Below are 20528 nucleotides of genomic sequence, written 5' to 3' on the forward strand. Positions count from 1 at the left end.
CAGCATACATTCAAGGATTTAAAAGTACGTTAGACTCACACCACATACAAAATTATATATGCACCAACAACCTAAATATAAGAGCTAAAACCATAGAAGAAAACATAGGGGTAATCTTCTTTACCTTGGATTAAGAAGATTCTTAGATATGACACCAAAAGCATGAGCAACAAAAGAAAGAAATAGATAAATGGGCTGCCAAAAAATTTAAAAATTACTGTGCAAGAAACATACATATTAATGTGTGTGTACATATTTTCTAACTATAAAAAGAAATTAAGTTTTCTGATACATAGTACAACATGGATAAACCTACGAACATTATGCTAAGTGAAATAAGCCAGACACAAAAGAAAAAATACTGGCCCTAGCCAGGTAGCTCAGTTGGTTAGACTGTCCTTTGGATATGCCAAAGTTGCCAGTTTGATCCCCTGTCAGGGCACATACAAGAAGCAACCAATGAATGTATAAATAGGTGGAATCAATGTTTCTCTCTATATATATCTTCCTCTCTCTCTCAAAAGTCAGTAAATAAAAAAGGAAAAATATTGTACAATTCCATTTATATGAAATATCTAGTACAGGCAACTAATGGAGACAGAAAGTAGGTTAGAGTTTAAAAGAAGCTAGAGGGAGGAGGGAATGGGGAGGTATTGTTTAATGGATACAGAGCTTCTATTTGAGTTGTTGAAAAATGTTTTGGAAATAGATAGTGGTGATGGTTGCACAACACTGTGAACGTAATAAGTGTCACTGAGCTGTACACCTAAAATGGCTACAAAATAGTCATTTTAACAATAGTCATGGGGATGTAAGGTACAGCACAGGAAATAGAGTCAATAATATTATAATAATTATGTATGGTGTCAGGTGGGTGCTAGAAATATCAGAGGGGGAACACTTTATAAAGTATATCATTGTCTAACCACTATTCTGTACACCCAAAACTAATACAAAATAACATTGAATGTGAACTGTCATTGAAAATAAAGTGGCAAATTTTATGCTATAAATTTTACCACAATTTTTTTAAACTTTTTTTTTAAGAATGATGTACTCAACAAAATGAAAAGGAAATGCACTGTATGGGAGAACATATTCGCCAATGATACAGCTGATAAGGGGTTAATTTCCAAAATTTATAAAAAACTTATACAACTCAATACCAGGAAGACAAACAATACAATTAAAAATGGGCAAAGGACCTGAACAGACACTTCTCCAAGGAGGACATACAGAGGGTCCATAAGCATATGAAAAGATGCTCAACATCACTAGCCATCAGAGAGATGCAAATTAAAACCACAGTGAGGTATCACCTCAGAATGGCCATCATAAACAAATCAACAAACAACAAGTGCTGGCGAGGATGTGGAGAAAAGAGAACCCTAGTGCACTGTTGGTGGGAATGCAGACTGGTGCAGCCACTGTGGAAAACAGTATGGAATTTCCCCAAAAAACTAAAAATGGAACTGCCTTTTGATCTATCAATTCCACTGCTGGGACTATATCCAAAGAATCCTGATACACCAACTCAAAAGAATCTATGCACCCCTAAGGTCATAGCAGCATTATTTATAATAGCCAAGTGCTGGACATAGCCTAAGTGCCCATCAGTAAATGACTGGATCAAAAAACTGATACATTTACACAATAGAATACTAAAAAGCAGAAAGAAAGAGTGAACTCCTACCTTTCACGGCACCATGGATGGAACTGGAGAGTATTATGCTTAGTGAAATAAACCAGTGGGCAAAAGACAAATACCACATGATCTCACCTATTTGGGAACCTAATCAACAAAACAAACAAAGGAGCAAAACAGAACCAGAGGCATGGAAACAAGAAACAGACTGACAGCAACCAGAGGGGAAGGGAGGGGGGATAAGTGGGGAAAGAACGAGAAGGGTCTAGTCAAGGAACAGGTATAAATGACCCATGGACATGGACAACAGGATGGGGAATGACCAGGGGCAGGAGGGCAAGGGAGAGCAACAGGGAAAAATTGGGACAACTGTAATAGAACAACAATAAAAAAAACAGAGAACAAAAACAACAAAATGGGCAAAGAACCTGGATAGAAACTTCTCCAAAGAGGACATACAGCTGGCCAACAGACAAACAAAAAATGCACAATGTCACTAATCATCACAAAAATACAAATTAAAACTACAATGAGGCATCATCTGATACCTGCCAGAATGGCTACCATCAATTAATCAACAAACAACAAATGCTATCAAGGATGTGGAGAAAAGGGAACTCTAGTGCTCTGCTGGTGGAAATGCAGACTGGCGCAGCCACTGTGGAAAAAATGTAAATGGAACTGCTGTTTGACTAAGAGATCTCACTTCTAGGAATATATCCTAAGAATCCTGAAACACCAATCAGAAAGAATATATGCACCCCTATGTTAATAGCAGCGTTATTTACAATAGCCAAGATCTGGAAACAGCCCAAGTGCCCATCAGTCAATGAGTGGATAAAAAAGCTGGGGTACATTTACACAATGGAATACTACACAGCTGTAAAAAAGAAGGAATTCATACCCTTTGTGACAGCATGGATGGACCTGGAGATTATTATGCTCTGCAAAATAAACCAGTCAGAGAAAAACATACCATACAATCTCACTCATATGTGGAATCTAATGAACAAAATAGGAGAAGGCATGATATGTGGAACAGACTGACAGATCTTGAGGGAAACAGGGGAGGTAGGGAGGACTGAAAGAGATCGACCAAAGAACATATATGCATATACACATAGCCGATGGACACAGACAACAATGTGGTGAAGGCCTTCGGTGGGGGGTTGGGTGGAGCAGGGCAAAAGGAGGAAAATGGGAGATATCTGTAATAGTGCCACAATAAAAAATTAAAAAATAATAAATAAATAAAAATAATAATGTACTGACACATGCTATAATGTGGATGAGCCTATAAAATATTATGCTAAACTAAAGAAGCCATACCCAAAAGGCCACATATTATATGATTTCATTAATATGAAATATGGAGAACAGATAAATCCATGGAGAGAGAATGGAGACTCATGGTTGCCAGGGGGTGGAGGGAATGGGAAGAAACGGCTTAATGGGTAAGCTGCTTTACTTCGGAGTGATGGAAATGTTTTGGAACTAGATAGAGGTGATGGTTGCACAACACTGCAAATGTACTAAACGCCAATGAATTGTTCATTTTAAAATGGTTAATCTTATGTTATATGATTTTTACCTTAATCAATATTTTTTAAAGTACATGAGAGAATTCAGGGTATCATCTGAGTAGCAAGAATTAGGGCTAAGAGGAGAGGCAAGGCAAGGCAAGGCAAAGCAAGGCAAGAAATGGTCAGAAACTCAGTGAGCGGTCCAGGAACAGCAGCAAAAAGCAACTTGATGCTTCAGAAACCTGATAGCACCCTGCATTGTTGAGGGTACAGGTCAAGTTGCTATAACTATGAGAACCCCATACAAAAAAGATTAAACCAAAGACAGTGTATTTCTCTCTTATATAACAATTGAGTAGTCAGTAGTCAGGGTCTGAGAGTGGAACTTGGTCATCCTCGCTCAAAAGGGTGCTTCGATCTCTGAGACCAAAAAGAGCACTGTAGCTTGCACCATCTCTGAGCCAGCAGGAAGGAGAAAGGGGCAAGAGAAGCACTCATCCACTCTTTTTAAGCACATGACCCAGAAGTGGTAGACATACCACTTTCATTTAGATGCCACTGTTTAGAACTTCAATTCGTGGCCACGCTTGGTTGCAAAGGAGGTTGATTGGGCAGCCATATGCCCTACAAAACTTAAGTGTTCTATCATGAAAGAAAGAAAGAGTCAATATTGGCAAAGACAACTAAAAGTCTGTGCTATATTCACTTCAGATATTCTTTATCTTTTAGTGATTTGTCTTATTTAACAGAGAATTTATTCCCAAGGCCAGGTACCCTGAGGTTTGCAGTCATTGTTCAGTGGAACTTCTGGCTAGGGTGAAAAGAAGAGAAGAGAAGAGAAGAGAAGAGAAAAAAAAGAAGAAAGCAAGATTGTTATGAATTGATAACAACCTCACTACATCGACCAATACCAGTATGCCCTATTATTTGCCTTTTGTGACTAGGTATTTAGAACCTATAAGCAAGTTTCTCAAAAAAAAAAAAAAAGCTGTCTGTGCAATACTGGGTCAGGGGTACAGAAAAAAAAACAAAAGCAGATCCACTTTTTAAAAAACACTCCCAGTCTGTCTGGCAATCATGTACAAAGCCATTACAATACAGTGAGATAATGCAGAGACATATAAAGTGTAATAGGAGAAAAACTGTGGTGATGGTGGAACTCAGCATTGAAGATGAGTAGTTTACCAGATAGAAAAGGAAGAAAGACATTTCAAGTAAAACAGAAAACATAAATAAAAACATGGGGAGGGGGATAGAAGAGGGTATAAAGGGGATAAATGGTGATTGAAGAAGAATTGACGTGGGGTGGTAAACACACAATACAACATACAGATGATCTATTATAGAATTGTACATCTGAAACCTATATAATTTTATTACCCAATAGCAATCCAATAAATTCAATAAAAATAAAATTTTTAAAAAGAGAGAGAGAGGAAGATATTTGCTGAAAAGAAAATGTGCAGGAGCAAGATTATGTAATGCCATGAACACCAGATTCAGTCAAAAGCCTGAATTTTATAATCTGTAGGGAACGGGAAAGCAACAGACTACTGAGCAGGCAAGGACAATGGTTAGATGGATCTACTGGAAAAATGATTCTGGTGGCCAACAGGAAGGATGGACAAAAGAAGGAGAGAGCTTTGGGCTCACATCCCTGCTGCTATACCTAGTCCCATCTTGACTCCCCAGTGTCACCACCCATAAGCCATACCTTTGCAGAAGAAAGGCAGTAACAGAACCCCAGGCCAACTCCTACTAAGACTAAGGCAGGACAAGGTTCTTAGTTTTATTTGGTTTTGTTTTTAAGCTTGTTTTATTGAGGTAAAATTCACACAACAAAAAATCAACCATTTTAAAGGAAACCTTTGTGATTTCACTGAGGTCAGGCTCCACCCACTCCTTAGGCATCTGCTCAGACTGATATGCCAGATACTTGTGACTTTGGCAGATATCTGCCTTGAGTCCCTAAGTTGCCATACTCTTTTCTAGCCTTTCCTGACCTCAGCTCCCCTGGGAACACAGGGCATAATAACCAGAAGCAAATTTCACTATGTCTATCCCTTATTTAAAAATTTTCAGCGACTCTGCATTGCCCAAAGAATAAAGTCTCAAATTATTAATATGACACATGAGGCTCTCTACAACCAGGCATTTACTTGTTTCCTTAGCCTCATCTCCTAAACATGTTGCCCTAAAATTCTTTCCTCTCATTATGTTTCCCTTGCTACATGTGACTGCTCAAAAGTGTTATTTTCTTTCTCTCACCCTGGGAATGGTGTTGTCACCCCCATATACTTCTTCCCCAGGCTTATCTTACCCTGGGGAAAGTTCTTGTCCTATTTTCACTATTCCCTGGGAACAGCTCTCATCCCAGTTTTATTGCACCCTGGGGACCAGACCACACACACTGATCCACAGTTCACTACTCACTATTCCCGGGATACGTCACTGACCATATCACATCACAGGACAACATTTCCCACCTCCTCCTCTCCTACTTCTGTCATATTACTTACCCTGAATACATCTGCTTCTGCTGCCTCTGTCTGGGTCTCTTGTAAGCCCAGTGCTTCACCAGATCTTTCACTCCAAAGTTCCTGGTACCTGGTTTTAGACTAGAGTAGTCAAAGTCATAGAGACAGAAAAGAGAATGGTGGATGCCAGGGCTGGAGGGAAAGGGGAATAAGAGGTGTTTGTTTAAATGGCTATAAGTTTCAGTTTTATAAGACAAAAAGAGTTACAGAGATGGATGGTGATGGAATGGTTGCACAACATTATAAATGTATTTAATACTACTGAACTGTACTTAAAAACTGTTGCAATGACAAATTTTATGTATTTTACCATAATAAAAAAATTTTTTTTTTAATTACTGGTCCCTGCAACTTAGGAGAGAGATATACTACATCCCAGAAGGCTAAGTGGTTAAATCCTGACCTCATTTTTCCTTACCTTCTCTTCTGACAGAATGACATACCTGTTAGGCTGGCATTTGAACCCAGCCTCATTTTACTCTGAAGATATCTGACTCCAACCTCATCTTATTTTTGGAAGATCTCTGACCTATCCCAATCACCATATCATAGAGAAATAACACTAAGTATAACCTGGAGATGGCTTGTACATTGATCTTGGCCAACATTAAACCTCAGGAAGAAAAAGTGATGTTAAGCAATTGGCCCAAAGTAACCCCAATGTTATTCCAAACAAGGGGGTAAAGGTCTCTCCTGGAGAGTGAAGGAGAAAATTTTCCAAATCATAACAAAACTCTTCTGACTTTCTGTTTATACAAGCCAAAGGTGTCTCAAGTGGTACACAGGAAGATCTCGTACAAAGACGACATTTTTTCAGGTGTTTTAGGTTTCTAGCCACAGCAGCATCACAAATATCAGTGTGTTCCCATGTGAGTGAATGAACAATGCCCAATTCAGGACATTCAGATTTTGCCTTTCTTCTGGTTTCTAAACCTGTGTTTTATATACTTCATAGTGCAGCCAAGCAATAATGTTTAGACTCTGTCATCCTATAATAATTTATTTGGGCTTGCTTGGCAATGTATCAGTGGAACAGATCTAGGCTCTATAATTTTCCAACCATTCAATCTTGGACGAATCACTTTCCTCATCAGTAAAATGAAATAACAGTGATATCTTACAGTATTGTAAAGAAAAGTAAACAAATATATATATATAATCTAGCAGTGACCTGGCCCAAAATATTTCATTCAACAAAAATTTACTACATACATGCTATGTGTCAGTCGGTATTTTAGGCAATGAGGATTCGACAATGAAGAAAAATCATTGCTTTTATGGAACTAACAGGGAGTGGGGGACAAGGTAGAAGTCCTTACAAGGAAATATGTCAAAGGGTAACAAATGCTATGAAGAAAAATAAAGTAGAAAATACAGCTTGAGGTGTGCTGTGGGGAAGAGGTTACTATTTTTAAATAGAATGCTTCAAGGAGGATAACATTTGACCCGAAGATCCGAAGTAAGATAATGAGTCACCTTGGAAGTTAGGAGAAAGAGGGGAAAATAAATGCAAAAGCATTGAAGCAAGAGCACATCTTACTCAAAAGAACAGTGAGGAAGCAATGGGGCAGTGTGAGCAGATGGAGAGATGAGGATAAGCCAAGCAACTGGGAACCAAGTCACTCTAAGGACTTCACTTTTTTGTTTGAGAGACATGGGAAGCCACTAAACAATTCTGAACAAAAGAGCTATATGAATGGATTTACGTTTTGAAAGGATCATTCTGGCTGCTCTGTTCAGAACAAACTATAAGCAGGCAAGGGCAAAAGCAGGGAAATTGATTGAAAAAATGAGAAAATGGCAGCTCAGATCAAGGTGGTAGGAGTAGAGGCTATGAAAAGTGTCTGAATTTTGGATATGTTTCAAAGGTAGAACCAATAGGATTTGTTGACAGATTGAATGTAAGTGTGAATTTGTTAAATTTAAAGTGCCAATTAGAGAGCTTCCGGTCAAGATGGAGGTGTAGTAGGTAGACATGCTTCGCCTCCTCGCACAACCACAGACAGAGAGAATTACAACTAAACTTCAAAACAAATAACATGCAGAACTTTCAGTAAATTGAACTGTATGGAAATATGACAACCATAAATTTTAAAAAGCCACATTTATCCAGACAGGTAGAAGGGACGGAGACAGAGAGGAGAGGAGATGTGGTGTGGTATAGAGAGGCAACAGTGGCGGCAGCACAACGGGAGGTCCCACATTCACATGTGGTAGATAAAAATCGAAAGCACTACCTTGGAAACGAGTGATACCAACCCCAGACCAGATCACAAAGCCTAAGGTTCCAGTGCCAGAAAGATAAATCCCCATAACTTCTGGCTGTAAAAACAAGTGGGGGGTTGGGCAGCAGAAGAAACTGCCAGATTTTCAGGAGATTCTGCTTAAAGGGCCCACACAGTCTTAGAATGTACGCAAACCCACTGGGTTTCAGCATCAGGGCAAATAGGTGGAAGGGTGCCAGTCACATATAGGAAGTGGGTGAAATCACTGGAATTGGGGCAAGTGCCAAGCAAACCTCCAGAAGTCAGGCAGCAGCACTGTCCCCTCTCTGAGCCCTCCCCCGACACAGAGCCACAGAGTGGTGAAGTGGGTTGCCCCACCCTGCCAATTACCTAGGCTTCACCCCACACAATTTACAGGTACCTTTCTACAATACGCAATATCACTAAAACAAGGAGTAAAAGCAACAACAGAAACAAACACAGAGGCTGCCAAATTGAGGAGACAAAGAAATATGGCCCTAATGAAAGAACAGAACAAAACCCCAGAAAAAGAACTAAAAGAAATAGAGATAGCCAACCTATCAAATGCAGAGTTCAAAACACCGGTGAGGATATGCAGAGAACTCACAGAGTACAGCAAAACAATAAAGGAAGAAATGAAGGTTACACAAAGTGAAATAAAGAAAAAGACACAGGGAACCAACAGTGAAGGGAAGGAAGCGGGGATTCAAATCAACAATTTGGAACAAATGGAAGAAATAAACATTCAACCAGAACAGAAAGAAGAAGAATTCAAAAAAAAACAAGGAGAGGCTTAGGAATCTCTGGGACAACTTTAAACATACCAACATCCGAATCACAGGAGTGCCAGAAGGAGAAGAGGAAGAGCAAGAAATTGAAAGCTTATTTGAAAAAATAATGAAATAAAACTTCCCTAATTTGGCAAAAGAAATAGAGATACAAGTCCCAGAAGCACAGAGAGTCCCAAACAAGTTGCACCCAAAGAGGACCACACCAAGACACATCATAATTAAATTGCCGAAGGTTAAAGATAAAGAGAGAATCTTAAAAGCAGCAAGAGAAAAGAAGAGAATGACCTACAAAGGAGTTCCCATAAGACTATCAGCTGATTTCTCAAAAGAAATTTTGCAGGCAAGAAGGGACTGACAAGAAATATTCAATGTGATGAAAAGCAAGGACCTACAACCAAGATTACTCTATCCAGCAAAGCTATCACTTAGAATGGAAGGGCAGATGAAGTGCTTCCCAGACAAGGTAAAGCTATAGGAGTTCATTATTGCCAAGCCATTATTACATGAAATGTTAAAGGGATTTATTTAGGAAAGAGAAGATCAAAACTATGAACATTAAAGTGACAACAAAATCACAACTATCAACAACTGAATCTAAAAACAAACTAAGTAAATAACCAGAACAGGAAAGGAATCATAGGTATGGGGATCATTTTGAGGGTTATCAGCTGGGAGGTGATAGTGAGAGAATGGGGAGATAGGTGCAGAAATTAAAAAGCATAATTGGTAGGAACAAAATAGACAGAGAGATATCAAGAAGAGTATAGGAAAGGGAGAAGCCAAAGAACTTACATGCATGACCCATGGACATGAACTAAAGTGGGGGACTGCTGGATGGAAGGGTGGTACCTGGTGGATGGGGGCGAAGGGGGAAATTGGGGCAACTGTAACAGCATAATCAACAAAATATACTTTTAAAAATGTGTCTTCTATTAGAGTAAAAACCATATGGACGTTTTGGCCAACCCAATACATCCTTTAGGCTTGATGGGCCATATTTTTTGTTGAAGTGGCAAGTTGAAGGAAGGCAGTCATAGACAGCATGTAAATGAACACTCATGGCTGTGTTTCAATAAAACTTCATTGCAAAAACAGGCGTTGGGCTCGATTTGACCTGAGAGCCACAGTTTGCTGATCCCTTGTTTAGCACAGTGCCTAAGGACAAAATAGAAATTCAGTAAGTGTCTCTTGAATTGTGGACAAAGACCTTGATCTCAGAAACCCCTGTTTTGATTTTTCTGGCAGTGTAGTAGCTTGTATCTCCAGAATAGGGCTTTGAACTTCTAGAAGCAGGTAGGCTTTTCACAAGCTTTTGTGTTCATAAGGGAATAAAAATGTCATCCCTTCCAGCACAATTTTGGTGGCCTGCTCTGTGGAACCTTAGGGAAACATGGAAGCAGTAAAGGCATGAATTTATATGAATTTCTTGAGGTTTTGGACTGTTGTTCACTTTGCCCTCAGTGTCTAGTTAGCATAGGGTCTTGAACAGGGATGCTTAGTAAATATTTGTTTTTGAGTGAATAATTTAATTTGTTACTTTTAGTATTTCAACAAGCCTAATGGAAAATGGACATTTACCACAATAAAAGTGTCTTTTTTTGTTTTTAGTTTCAATTATGCCAGTTTTGTGTGTAACATGAATTTGCTCATGCTGATTGATGGCTCGAAGCTGATGGGATCATAGTATATAAACCTATCCATTTAGTGAATAACCTTGGATACAAGTATAGAGCCAAAATAAGCAACTGGTAGCAGGGCCCTGTGCTTGAATGTCTACATGTTTACTTTCACTTTCTTACTCCAAATCCAAGATGGTGAAGCATGTGACTTCACAAAATTATTACTAAGCTTTGATTATTGTATATAGTTGGTTAAAAGCTGGGTCAGCATTCTAAAAAGAAAACGTAGTGATAATAAACAGAGCTGAAAATGATGAATTATTTCTCAATAAGTACACTGTGTTTATACACAAAATCATTCAAATCATGAGGGGCTGTGAAAATAAAATAAAGTCCTGATAAAAAGGATAGGTCCCACTATTTCTTAGTCAGGAATAGGTAGTTAAACTCTGTCATTAACCCTAAACTTTTTTTTCCTAATGGTTGGCCCTGCTCACCAGGGCCTTTCACTTACTTTTTTGTCATTTGGGACTGGTAGTTTAGAGACCTAGATCCTAGGCTGAGGGTAAATTTTCAGTAATCTCTAGAGCACTTTCCCTTTACCTACCCCCATTTCCACCCCCCTCTACATGCACACACAAAGCTAGCTAGGCACACAGAGGTTGCCCACTGAATGAATCTTAATTCCTGCTACCTCTCTTGTCTTCATGAATACTTAATGTGTGTTTGCTGATACTGGGAAGGGACTGGCACGAAGTCTGGGGTGGAGTAGGGGTTGAATAACTTTACTGTCAGAAATAAAAGACAAATTATCTCCTCAGTGGTCCTAAGAATGATCATATACGAGGTCTGTCTGGAAAGAGTCCAACCATTGTTAATATAATGAGAACAGTTTGCGGGACATCAATGTAACCTGGCAGACAAGGAGAGTGGATTGGAATGTGCATGCGTGAACAATGACAACTTCACTGTACTAGTCAGTGGGGGCAGTAGACATTGTTGAGTAAGCATGTGTACTGTGTGGCTGTCACATTCAAAATGATCAAATAAGTAGAGCAACGCATCTCCATCAAATTTTGCATTAAGCTTGAACATCCCTCCATGGAAATTATTTGGATGATTCAGGAGGTCACAGCTATGGGCAAGTGGTGATTGGCACCTTCATCACAAGAACATGCCGTCAATCTATCACGTCTCGTGCAGTTTTTTGGTGAAATGTCATATCATCCAGGTGACTCAGCCTCCATACAGCCCAGATTTAGCAACCTGTGACTTCTGGCTTTTCCCAAAACTATAATCACTTTGAAAGGGAAGAGATTTCAGACCATAGATGAAATTTAGGAAAATATGATGGGGCAGCTGAAGGCAATTGGGACAACTGTGTGAGGTCCCAAGGTGCCTACTTTGAAGGGGACTGAGGCATCACTGTCCTATGTACAATGTTTCCTTTATCTTGTATTTTCTTCAATAAATGTTTCTATTTTTTATAGTGCATGGCTGGAAACTTTCTGGACAGACCTCATATACTTTTAGAATATAAAAGATTTCAATCTCTTATTTTATTTGATCCTCATTGCTATCCTGGCCAGTTGCTCTGTTTGCATAAGAGTAACCTCATAGCTAAGATTTAGAACCAGGTTCTCTTACTCAGGTTTCTGTATTTCTTCCAGGGCAGCAGTGGTTTTCAAATTGTTTCCAGGTGTCCCAGGGTTTCCTGGAGGTGCTTCAGGAATTGAGTCATTGGGAAGAACTCTAGGCTTCTCTCATAAGTCTCAACCATAACCCCTCCACACTTAAGCTAATTTTTAACTTAAAAAAAGAAAATACTACTCTGTTTTATTATGGAAAACTTTTAACATATTTATGGCTAGAGAGGAGGGCAATATAATTAACCCCCATATCAATGTAAGAATGTACAAAACTGTACAAAAATTTCATAAGATTTTATTAGAGTTTATTTGAGCCAAATAGAGGACATTCCTGCAAGAACTCAAGAGATTGAGAAAATTCACTGGAGAATGACAGTTTTGCAGTTTCTTTTAAAGCAAGGCTGGGATTGGATTACAGGATAGTTAAGATTATGCATCCGCTTGAGGGTGTAGGCCTTTGAGGGGTACTATTTCTGGTATTTCAAAAGATGCACAAGAACAATGCACAAACACAATGCACAAGCCTTGCTTACAAACCTTTCACTAAAGAAGGAAAGGTTTGGGGCATGACGACCCACCATGATCTGCCTAGTTAGAAATTTGTGATCAGATCATCCTCTGAAGTTACTTTTGGTTAGATTTATCACAGAACCCCTTTGTGTTCACACGCCTGTGCCTATTCCTCCGCATCTACAAGCATGCACTCATGGCCAAGCTTATCGATCTCGTTTCATCTTCACCCACCCTCCCTCCCACTTGGATTACTTTGAAGCAAGTTCCAGACATATTTCATTTATAAATATGATAGTATATATTTCTAAAAGAACTGTATTTGAAAGCATAACCAAAATATAATTATCATGCCTAAAAATGTAATAATATTCCCTTAATATCATCAACTAACCAGTGTTTAAATTTCACTTAATGACTCAGAAGAAGTGTTTTTTAAGTTGATTTGTTCAGATCGATATCCAAAGAAAGTCTACACATTGGTTGATCTAAATCTTGAATCTCTTCTAATTCATAGCTTATAGCCTCTTCTTTTTCTTTTCCTTGCAATTTTATGTGGAAGAAAATGAGTCATTTGTCTTGAAGAGTTTCCCAGTTTCTGGATTTGACCGATTATCTCTGTGGTGGCATTTAACATGTTTCTGTATCATCTATATTTTTTTGTAAATTGGATCTAGAAGATTGATCAGATTCAGGTCCAATTATTTTTGTTGTTTTTGTCTTTTTCTTTTTTGAAAGGATGCTCAACCATATATGATTTTCTCTCTCTGGGCTAAGTGGCTTTATTAGAGAAAACCAGGATTACAAAGGACTTAAGAGTTGGCATTGGGGCTCTTCTTGCCAAAGGTGGACACACCATTGACAAAATGCTGGTGTACTATATATGCCTGACCAGTCTTCTTTTTCTCTTGTTTGGCCACCCTAGGGGTCTGACTTCTTCCTTTCCCAGCATGGGCCAGAGAACCATGTACTTTACCTCCAAGCATGTGGCTGGCTACTTCTGGAGTGGTCAGAGCCTCCACCCAACACTGGCCCAGGGTAGCCTCATCCTCTACGGGCCATGCCTACCAGGAGCACAACTCAATCTTCTGGAGCAATACCCTCCAGTGAAGCTACCATCTCCTGGCTGGTCACCTTGTAGGTGTGTAGCTCCTGGACGCGGACAGAAAACTTCATGTTGGCAACTGAACCTCGCCTCTGCCCTGATTTTTCTCTCTTATTGTGTTTAATTATTTTTCCTTTTATTGATTCCAGAGAGAAGGGAAGAAAGGGGGAAAGAGAGGGAGAGAAACATTGATGTGACAGAGAAACACTGATTGGTTGCCTCCTGCACATGGCTGGACTGAGGACTGAACTCTCAACCCAGGCATGTGCCCTGACTAGGAATCAAACCCATGACCTTTTGGTTTGAGGGATGACACCCAACCAACTGAGCCACACCAGCCAGCACACTTTTTGTATTTTTAAGATTGATGCATGAGTTCAGATGTCAACCTGATCTACTCATTAAAATACTTCCCATCAGCTTTTTGCCTAATGATTTTAGAAGCCATTGATTTTTATTATTTCATTTTTATTATTTCATTAGTTAGATATTTAGAACCCTAATTAGATTTGATTTGAACTGCATTTGAAAAAGGGTTACACTGTTTAAAAAGAAAATTTGAAAACTATTGGATTGTAGCTCTTCTCTAAGAGCACCAAAGAGGACTGGGACCAGGAACTATTAAGTGGGGACAGTGACTATAAAGATCATGTAAGACTCTTTAAGCCTTTACTTCCTCATGTGTGTTGCTTTTGGCCTACATTCTTTCCCAACACAACAGTTAAGCCCTTACAACACAAAGGCCCCATATTTTTTAACTTTTGAAGGCCAGATATGGACAGATTTTCTTACCTTAGAGCCAAGCCAGGGTTAGGGGAGGGGGCCCTAAAGGGTGGAGTGAGAGTTCTGCCTTAATGAACAGAGGAAGTGGTTAAGTCCCTGGGGCCAATGCAGCCGGAAGAAGATTCTGCAGTGTGGTTTTGGGAATATCTAAGATTAGACACTCCCAACTGAGAGGACCAGCCCCTTATCCTTACCCCTAGGGGTCTCCCTAGTCTGTCCAAAGGGTCTGGCAGGTTGAGTGTCAGTTGTGTCTCATCTAACATGCTCCAGGCTGAGTCCTGGTAGCTGTGTTTAGGCCTGACTTAGGAATCATAAGCAGATAACCTCAGGACAGTTTGAAGGTTCCTTGTGTTGGCTTTACTCTAAGGCCAAGGGTAGGAACCTCTTAGCAATAGTTTTGGCTGATCCATGGACTGCAATACCTTATATTACTCACTCTGGCCAAGAAAAGAGCTGCTATGGAGCACTTGGTGTTCTCTAGCCTTTGTGGAGGTCACAGGCAGACAGGGCAGGGGAGCAAGGCCTTAATTAGCTAGGGACTGCTGGAGCAGAGCCACTTCTCAGTGTCTTACCTCAGCTCCTCAGTTGTACTGGCTCCTTCTCTGAGTGACAGTGCAAATACTCCCTCCTTTTATAGCTTTTAGGTCTCTGAGAAATCACTCTTCCATGAATTTAAACATTTATATGCAGTGTGGTTCAAGGCTGATTTTAAAAGCTAGATAGGGGGAATGAAAAATTCTTTCCATCTGTGCAGTGCTTTTTAACCACTCAAGCACATTTTATTTCATTTGTTCTGAACCACTGGTTCTGTGAGTTGCAGATGAAATTGAAGCCCAGAAAGGAGAAGTATTTAACTAAGATTATAGCTATAAGACTGGATTCCCAGACTTGTGCTTTTTCTACCAGTATATGTAGCACAGGGAAAGGAGGAGGATGGTGAATAAAATAGAATAATTTTTATGTGTAAGGCAATGTTAGGTACAAGGGTTACAAGAAAGTGTAAGATTCGGTAATTTCTGCTCTCATGGCACTTATAACTTGGTGATGCTCACTGCTATGATAGACAGAATGGGGACATAAAATAGAGAGAAGGGGCAGTGAAAGCTCAGAGAGGTCTCCTAATCATTGGAGGTAGGGGACATTGTCAGGGAAGGCTTCCCAAAGAAGTTGGTACCTTGGCTAGTCTAATGATAGAGAATATGGACTATGGGGTCAGTCATTCTGGTTCCCATCAGTAACTAATAGTACTCTGGGCAAGTAACTTAACCTCTCTGAGCCTACTTATCTATAACATGTAAATAATCATATTATCTACCTAATTCAGGCTGTTGTGAAGACTAGGATAAAATAATCCATGTTGAACCCTTTAGCAGATTGCCTGACACATAATAAGTTCTCATTAATTAACTATTATGATTATTGTCTAACCTATGTTTCTTCCATATTCAGCTCACATGGGAACAAATGAAGCCACACTTTCTTATGACCTCTTATCAATAAAGTGGGAGTTTAAGTGATTTCAAAAATATTCCTTTCAAGCCTAAGATTCTGTCAAAGCCCAAACTGCCAAGTTTTTTCCGGGAAGGCAGCTGTCAGGTAACTTTGTCTTTGGTGGAAACCCAACCTGGCCTGTGCTCCCTAAGGCCATCTCTGGTCAGCTCCTAGAAATGCTACATCTGATAAATACCTTACTTTCCTCTATTTCAGTGGACAGGCTGGAAGCTGACTCCCTGTAGAAACTGGCCTATTCCCCCAGAGCTCATGTTCTTCATCATTAAATTAGCTGAAGTGCTGACTTCTCTGGGAAGCCTTCTGACAACTTCTACCTACCATCAAAGATTAGGGGCCCCTCTAACCTTTCATTGTTCCCAATCTTCCTATCCCAAGGCCCCATTCCCTATGTCATAGCAGTGAGCACCACCAAATTATAAGTGCCATGAGGGCAGAGATTACCAAATCTTACACTTCCTTGTATCCTTTGTACCTACCATTGCATTTGTAGCTCTGTAAACATTTTTTTTAGAATAACAACTGTCAAGGAATACAGTATGATGATAGAAAGACACAGGCTTTAAAGTCAAACAGATTTAGATCTGAATCTAGGTTAACCTTCCCCTAAGCTTATTGTGATGGAAAAAGAAATGTAATTTTAGTACTCCAAGTAGTTTAGGCATTTTTTCCTACTTTAGGGTTCTGCTCATTGTGGGGTAACTATGAAATAACAGCACCTTCATACATTTGTACAGTGCACTCTTTTAAAGTATGTGTTCTTCAGAATACTACTATCATAAGAAAAGACAATAGCTATTACTCTATAAAAGACCTTTGAGGTCAACTTTGGAAAAGCTGGGAATCTTTAGTATGATAAGGAAATATATGCAGGGCTTCCTACTTTTTTTTTTGATCATGCATCTTCCCCCCTCTGCCCAAAGAGAACACCTATTGATATTTTATAAGACATCAGTGTTTCATGGAACACAATTAGGTAAATGAGTACAAAGTGGCTCCCCACTTTTCTGTTAGTGGGGCTTGGAGAAGTAATACAGTAAGCTGTCCTTTGGCTGGAAGGTACCTCTGGGCTCCCCTTTTCAAGACTGGGCTGTTTCCTGTAGAAGACTACCGATCTTGATTAATCCACCAGTCCCCGGTTATATCTCAGACTCAGTGGTAGAAGATTTAGCTAATTGTGCCTCTATAGTTGGCCTAGTTTTCTGCTTCTGGAGGGGAAGGTAAATGCCTTGCTTTGAGTGACTAACACTCAGTTCAATCACAGAACTCTGTAGCTGCACTCTCATTAGTTGCAGCTGGTCCAGAAATGTTTTAGTCTTATGGAGTTCTGGGCTTTAGTCCTCACCCTTCTTTTACCTTCGCAACTTTGGTTTTCTCATTTAAAGATGAAGTTGGGAGACTTCCAGCCAAGATGGAGGCCTACACTGACATTTTCCATCTCCCTCCACAACTAAGAAGGAATACAACCACCACAAAACCAGAAATAACCAAAATTTCCAGAAAATAAAGCTACATGGAAGTCCAGCGTATGAAGTTATAAACAAGTGGTGTTCGTCCAGATGGGCAGAAGGGGCAAAACTGGAGCGAAGAGGTCAAGCTGTGCTGGTGGCAGCAGCTGCAGCAACGGCAGCGGGACAGCGGTAAGCACAGACACCCGTATCTAAGGGGAGGTGAGAAGAGCCTGGGGAGCACCCCCAGCTACAGACCAAACCTGTCAGCTCGTGATTCCAACACCAGGGAAGGCAGACCCCCATTGCCTCGGACTGTGAGAGCTGGAGGGGGTGGGGACGGAGGAGGAAGCTCCCGGTCTCTCAGCAGAGAGTGAACGCTAGGAATCCATCTTGGACCCCCGCCCCAACACAAAACACCACAGCGTGGTCAGAAGGGTCGCCCGGTAGTGATGAGTGCATGGGGCTCCACCCTCTATAGCATAGGAGGTGTGACAACCCCGCCCAGGAAGCAAAGGTAAACACACACTGTCAGGATGGCACAGATCATGATAGGGATCCCTGTGACGCAGCTGACCAGCCAGCAAATATCTAATCTAACAGATCAGCAGATAAGAAATCTTTCTGAGGCACAGTTCAGAGCTTTGGTTATACAAATGCTTATAGACCTAACAGCAGATCTTAAACAAGACGGGGAAGGAATGAAGGCTAGTCCTGCTGAAATTAATGAAAACACATACGAAACTAGTGGTGAGGGAAAGAAAACCAGGGATCAAATCAACAAATCAGAACATAGGGAAGGCACAGTCAACCAGTGCAGAAAGAGGAAGCAAGAAGTGAGGAAAATGAGGAGAGGCTCAGAAACCTCTGGGACAGCTATAAGAAAGCCAACATCCGAATCATAGGGTTGCCAGAAGGTGAAGAAGAAGAACTAGAAATTGAAAAATTATGTGAACAAATAATGAAGCAGAACTTCCCTAACTTGGGGAAGGAAATAAGACTTACAGGTCCAGGAAGCACAGAGAGTTCCAAAAAAACTGCACCCAGGGAGAACCACACCAAGACACATTATAATCAAAATGTCAAAAATTAAGGATCAAGAGAGAATCTTAAAAGCAGCAAGAGAGGAGAAGAGAATTACATACAAAGGGGTCCCAATAAGACTGTCAGCTGATTTCTCAAAAGAAACTCTGCAGGCAAGAAGGGACTGGCAAGAAATATTCAAAGGAATGAAAAGCAATAACCTACAACCATGACTACTCTATCCAGTGAAGCTGTCATTCAGAATAGAAGGGCAGAGAAAATGCTTCCAGGACAAAGTAAACCTGAAGGAGTTCATCAGATCCAAACCACTGTTATATGAAATGTTAAAGGGCCTTGTTTAGGAGAAAGGATCAAAACTATGGACATTAAAATGAAGACTGTATCACAACAATCAACAACAGAAGCTAGGGAACTGAAACAAAGGCAAACTAAGTAGGCAACCAGAGTGGGAAAAGAATTACAGGTATGGGGAACATTTGAGGGGGGGGTCAGCGAGGAGGGGAAAGGTGGGAAAGGGAGGGAGATGGTACAGGAATTAAGAAGCATAGTAGGAGGGAGTGGAGTGGATAGGAAGATGTTGAGAAGAACTATATGCACAACCAATAGGCATGGACTAAGCGGGGGGAGGACAACTGGAGGGAGGGGCAGTCACCGGGTGGAAGGAAACAAAGGGAAAAGAAATTGGGACAACTGTAACAGCATAATCAATAAAGCATATTAAAAAAAATAAATAAATAAAAATAAAGATGAAGTTGGGTTAGATTGATTACATTCAATAAATATTTATTAAACATCTACTATGAGTCAGTCACTGTTCTATCGTAATGGGGATGTAGTGATAGAAAACTAGACATTGCTTCATATAACTTAATCTAGTAGACATGATTAGATGATATGAGTGTGGAAGTGTATATTACAGATTAAGACTTTAGTAATTAAGGAAAGGCAGATATTTGTATGAGTCACTGTAGTTTGGCAGGTTTCCTGGAGCTGATGTGACTTAATTAGTCTCTAAAACTTTTTTTAAGGCTTCTATGGTGCAGAAGCTCAGGGAGGCATTTGAATTGTGCAAATGGCCTGAGTGAGCATAGAGAACAGAATGCTCAAAAAAAATCACCTGCAGGCACTCTGCTAGGGGTTTATTTCTGGGGCAGCTGAAGGTAGCATTGCCAGGAAGACTTTGCAATGAAGGACAGAGGGAGGTGCTGGGCCGAAGGGGATTGGTATTGTGGGTGGGGTGAAAGAATCATAAGTGATGAAGTTACAAGTGAAAGGACTGGGAGTGGGTGAATTATATAATGTGAAATGGGTCAAAACAACAGTTCATGTCTCAGGCTATGAATGACAGAGGGACTTCAAACCTTAATATGTTTATCTATAATTTACTAAGTTCTTACCACGTGCCAGGCACTGTTCTCAGCATCTTTAATGCTAAACTTATTTAATTATTTTTAAAATTTATTTAATTCTTATTATTAGCATATTTAATCTTTATACCAATCCTAAGAGAGTAGGTACTATTATTTTCCTATTTTACAGGTGAGAAAACTGAGGCCCAGACAACTTAACTTGTTCAAATACACATGGTTAATAAATGATGGGATTCAGGCCTGGCTGATATGTTTCCAGAGTCCTTGCTCTTAATCACCATGCTATACAGTTTTAGGCAGATATCTGACTAGTGAAGCAACTTGTTGCAAATAGTGTGGTACATATAGGGCAGTTTCCGAAAGCAGGGAATTGAAGGCAACAAGACTAGCCATAGGTTGTTGTAGTAATATTACCAGCTACTTTTGAAGGTGTATAAAGGTTTTGAAGTTATTTCACAAATTACTTTCTCACATGGACCTAGCAGTTCCCAGTCCTACATCTAATCACAGCCCATTTTAGAAATTATTTTCCAAAGAATTTTAATGTACAGGACATTCTCCTATCCCAACTGAACAGGCTGTTCCAGGCAAAGGAGCCCCAGCAATCAGGTCAGGAACACCTCATCTAGGGTCAGAGTCCATGTAGCATCTGGAAGCATTTGTAAAACGGGAAGTTAAATCTATTAAAACTTCCTATTGCCATTAGAATCTGTACTCCTGATATGGGGGATTGGGGTGGCGTATCCCCT

The 20528-nt window shown here is 40.0% G+C and overlaps 1 protein-coding gene and 1 pseudogene across 5 annotated transcripts in view; both read right to left on the reverse strand.

Moving 5' to 3' along the window:
* STIM1 (stromal interaction molecule 1) overlaps positions 1–20528 on the reverse strand; it is a 185760-nt gene that overhangs the window by 121050 nt on the left and 44182 nt on the right. The window lies entirely within an intron of this gene.
* Positions 13333–13702, reverse strand: LOC150018404 (ubiquitin-like FUBI-ribosomal protein eS30 fusion protein pseudogene; annotated as a pseudogene).

This window comes from Furipterus horrens, unplaced genomic scaffold (assembly GCF_987537825.1).
Source record: "Furipterus horrens unplaced genomic scaffold, mFurHor1.1.pri manual_scaffold_2, whole genome shotgun sequence".
NCBI classification, from domain to species: domain Eukaryota; kingdom Metazoa; phylum Chordata; class Mammalia; order Chiroptera; family Furipteridae; genus Furipterus; species Furipterus horrens.